Genomic DNA, 4,709 nt, shown 5'->3' with positions numbered 1-4,709 from the left:
TATCTGTCTTCATGAACTGTGGTCCTAACCCGTGAAAAGTGTTCACGGAACGAAAGTTACACTGTGCTGACCAATTTTGGCCCTTTCCGCGTGTCGGCAACATTTTACTTCTGAGGCTGGGCGTGCAGTTTTTAATGCATAGCGAACATTCCAAATACCTTTCACATGTTTAAGGTTGCTCGCAACCCGGGAAGGTGAGCGCTTTTCGTTTTTCCCATCTTCAAGAAAACTGGCAGCAACGGCCATTAACAAACCCACGTTACCGTTCTCTACGATACTACAGCAATCTTAGCCACTACGCCATCAAAACAGGTTGCCTCGATAGATTGGAAGTTTTCTAAGGAGGCGACCGAGATTTCTTATGTACAGTGTAACAATATTTACCCGAACAATCGTGAGACATTCTCCACGGCGTTGCGAACTTCAGTTGCTTTCAACGTCATTTCGCCTGTTCAATTTGTGGCTGAACATCCAGTAAAGGATTCGGGTGATGCCCATCTATTACAAGCCTTGTGCAAACCACAAGCGATGTGGTTTTTTATAACGCAGGTATTAGCTGAAAAAAAACTGCTTTGCAGTATACACTCGTGTGATGACAGAACGCTGAAGGGAGGATTTACGTAGTGTTAGTAAGTACGTGAGATGTCTGGTGCGTGAAGAGTGGTCGTCTCGTGCCGTCCGAGGAAGACACCGGCAACACTGTCGCTCCAGGAGCCATAGAAGGGACCGGGTGTTCAGCAAGCCGAGCATGCGCAGTGGGGGTGTGGACGGCGCAACAACGACAACGACAAGGGTGGGACATAGCCCGGACCATGACATGCTTCGCATCTAAAAGGATGGCCCGCAGCCAAAGGGGAAGGGGGAGGGCACGAAGGACGCTAATAATCTCCAGCCATCGAGGCCACACAGAAGAAGCTCCCGAGTGCTGTCAAGGTATCCTTGACGCGCCAAGAGGGCCGAATCCACTCCCCGTATATGTGAACCCACGCCGGGCGGTGTTGGGCGCAAAGTATAGGCAAGGACCGGGCAGGACCAGACGAGGTGCGGTAGGTCAGGCTTCGATGTTCCATGGCATGCGTAGCATAGCACATGGGGGTCCAAGAAAGAAGGGGAGGAACTGGGAGCAGATCCGGTCTGTGTAAGTCCTGCGAGGTCTACAGTAGGGGAGTTTCCCGCCGAGGTTGACATCGGAGAACCTGCCGGTGGTATGTTGTTGCTTTGCTGGGATTCGTTTCCCGGGGGCTCAAAGTGAATGTGCCGTCCCCACCATCTTGCGAAGATGTCGGCGGTTATGGCCAAGCCGGAACGGTCCCGGTTGAGAAAAACCTGCGCGGCGCAAGACAAGCCCGGAGGCATAGGATGCGGGATCTTGGGGGCTTATTCGCACTTTCCAGCAACGGTGGCACCGCCGCCCGCATTTTTTCCGAAGCTGTTTGTAGATGATCGGCGTCCCGGGCGGAGGCAGCCGGAGCGTTTGGAAGCGTGGTGTTCGGGAGCGCAAAACCAAAAAGCAATCGAATGTGCTGTGTACCGCAGTATAGAAATCGTTCAGTGCCGTGAAAAGCCCGTGGTCATACCTTTCGTAGATATAAAAAATTGCGCCCACCTCCCAGCGAGGGCAACCCTGTGTAGATGCCACGCATCGTGGGGTTCGCTTGGTGTTTCCGTTGGATTTATTCTGAAATCGCGTGAAACGTGTCGGGAGCGCGTATGATTTTTATGTTTTATGATTCTTAGTATGTTTTATTGGCCAATCTTGGTCAATCTCTCTAAGTGGTATGCTTCGGGCTTCGCTGTCGCAACTACCTTTACTCCATCATTGTTGCTGTAAGTGAGAGCTTCTTTTCTTTTATTGCAAGTGTTAATCATTGCCCCACCATGCGTTGTATCAGTAGACTCTTGACGTATTTTGAATGAGTCAAGGATATAAGGCACGTTCGTAGCATTTCATTCTACCTCGGTTTTGTGGCGCAGGGGGAAGAGCACCATGTACCTCGCGTTCCGCCCACAGGGTCGTGGGATCGAAACCGGGCGCCGCTAACTATTATTTTAGCGGCGAAGCTCCTTAAGTCATGGGTATGTCCATCCCTTGTGTCTCGTGGTACGTGACCGCCGCATGCTTTCGGAGATGTCGCAAAGTGGGCCGCGTTGCAGGCGCAAGAACCGGCTGCAACCGGCAGCGCAAACTCGGCACCCGGAGCGCGAGCTTGTCTGTGTTCGCCAACGGAGGCGCGAGCGCACGTGCATTGCGAGGGGGAGATCACGCAAGAGATCACGCCACGAGCGCAGGCAGTCGTTCTCGGAGTTCGAACGAGACGCAAGGACCTTAGCTCGTTTCCTCTCGTCTTGTTCGGGCACAAGTTCGCCCTAAATAAAAGTTCTTTCTTTACCGTTGTGTCCCATCCTACGTGACAAATTGTGGTGGGGGTGCGGGGTAGTCCTCGATGGCGCGGAGTCTTTCACCAGGTCTGGGCCTGGGAGCATTGACTCCGAAAATAAAAGTTGATTTGTACAATGTACGCACACAGTCTTACGTCTTTCTTAATGATGTAATGGGCGAACTTTCACGGGAGAGTTACGGTTACCGATGATCTCCCCCTGTGGAGCTTCGCCCCACTTATCATCATTCATTCCGTGGATATGGCGTGATTTTTTTTTTTTGTTCTGGAAGATTTTGTGGCTCATATGTTTCTCAAATGCAGATGAAACTGAAGAAGATTTGCTTGTTTATTAGCAGCAGCCGTTTAATTCAACGGGGCAACCCAGTACAACTGTATTAAAGGGGTACTGACACAAAATTTTGAAGGCGAGATAACTTCGTAAATAGATTGGTGTGGACACATATACATCATCTGCAAAATATCAGCGGCGAATACAGCCTAGAACATATTTAAAATCAATTTTAAAGTGTGAGAAACGCAACCGAGCAGCCAGCAGAGGACCACGCGCAATCGACATCCCATGGGTATTTTGTAAATAAACAACATCCACACACGTCACGAGTTTGTGTTTGCCGCTTCCACACTGCCGGCGCTTTTCGCCGGCTCGCCCGGCTCGCCGCTCCAATCGGAGGGCCGGAGGGCGGAGCTTCTGCTCTCGAGAACGAACGACCCGATCGTTGGCGGCGGAGGCGCCGTGAATTCGTCAGCTCATCGGGCAGCTTGCCGCGACCAAAGTTCTACAGCGATTCCGGGCACTCTGTTTCTATTACTTTTGATTTACATTGGCATTGGACGCGAAAACGCGCCGGAGACACGAAAAGCCCACTGAGCGAGCCGCACGGTCGCTGTGCAGGCGGCGGCCACGGCCGCGAAGTGGCCCAGGCCGGCGCCGGTAGCTCGAGTGATAGCTTGTTACAGCTGCACGAAATTGCACCCAAGTCCCAACCGCGGCAGTTTATATGAGAAAGTAGTTAATGATGCGATGGCGGGTTGCATTAAAACGTGTCATTTCCACCGCTTAAAGAGCGGCAATAGATTATCCGCCGCAGTGCTAAGCTGAACACATCTGTAGGCGGACCTGTAGGCAGACCGCCCGGCTGCTCCCAGCGCGCGTCGTTCTCTAGCCGCGGCAGCATTTGCACTCGCAGCGCCTGCGTCACGTCCACGGTCGCTTTTTAATTAAGTGGCTCACGAAATCAGAACGTGGGGCCATTGGCAGAAACTGCCGGCGACACGGATTCGACAGGGCTACAGCAGCTTTGCTCTGTGATATCCCTCCGACGGTCGCGTGGTCAGCTTTGTTCACACAAATTCCATCGTTTCGCGGAAACCACCGAAACCGAAACTGCGACTGGCCGCATTGAAAATGCCTCTAATTAAACAACGGTTGCACGCTGAAGCAAATGAGGTTTCTACGGGTGATAAGTAGGTCACTATCTACTTATCGCAACAAAAAAAAACAAGATGCAAAATTTTGGTGTCAGTGCCCCTTCAAGCGTCGTCCGTTAGCTGGATTTATTACCTAAACGGCCGCAGAGACCAGGTATTATACAGTGGTGTATAGATAGATAGGGTAGCAGGTGAATTATAGATAGTGTAGAGTGGGAACTGCACAACTCCTTTCAAAATCTATTACTAGTCGTCTACATAAAAAGGGCTAATATTTCTGACAAACAGACAGCTGGGCCACTGCTGATGGCTGTGTGGTGGAAAAGATTGTGTTGTAGAGATGGCTACCTCTATAAAGCGTCCATGTAAAGCATGGCGGCGAGTAGCCTGCTGAATTGTTTCAATTTCCTTTTCGGGAACTACATCAATGACCAATCTATCCCGTGATGAGTTCCATTTACCCTCTATTAGGCTATGTACCCAGACGGGGTGACAATAAACCGGCTGAAATTTCTCGCGCTGTCTTTTTGTATGGCACAATTTGATGCCCCTAACTATTTCATGGACATACGATGTATTGTCACGTTATTGAAAATTCAATATGTTATGCCTTAAAAGGGTCTGCAGTGTATTCTGCCACATTTTGCGCGCCGTGAATTTCGAAGTTTTGCCTACAAAGTAAACTCGCACATAAATGGCATACTAAATGGCATACTGGTCGAAGAGGTGATTTAATGCCCCACATGTGAATAAATGCCTGACCTGACGCCTTCTGAAAAACTATTTTTGGGCAACATCCCATTTGAAGTTTGAAAGAAAGTTGGGATAAATTTGGCTTTGGCTGGGATTCGAACCACGATCCTCTTTAATGCGAAAGGG

Source organism: Haemaphysalis longicornis, unplaced genomic scaffold (genome assembly GCF_048455015.1).
Source record: "Haemaphysalis longicornis isolate Haplotype H1 unplaced genomic scaffold, Haemaphysalis longicornis Haplotype H1 scaffold_6, whole genome shotgun sequence".
NCBI classification, from domain to species: domain Eukaryota; kingdom Metazoa; phylum Arthropoda; class Arachnida; order Ixodida; family Ixodidae; genus Haemaphysalis; species Haemaphysalis longicornis.
This window is presented reverse-complemented; position numbering follows the sequence as displayed.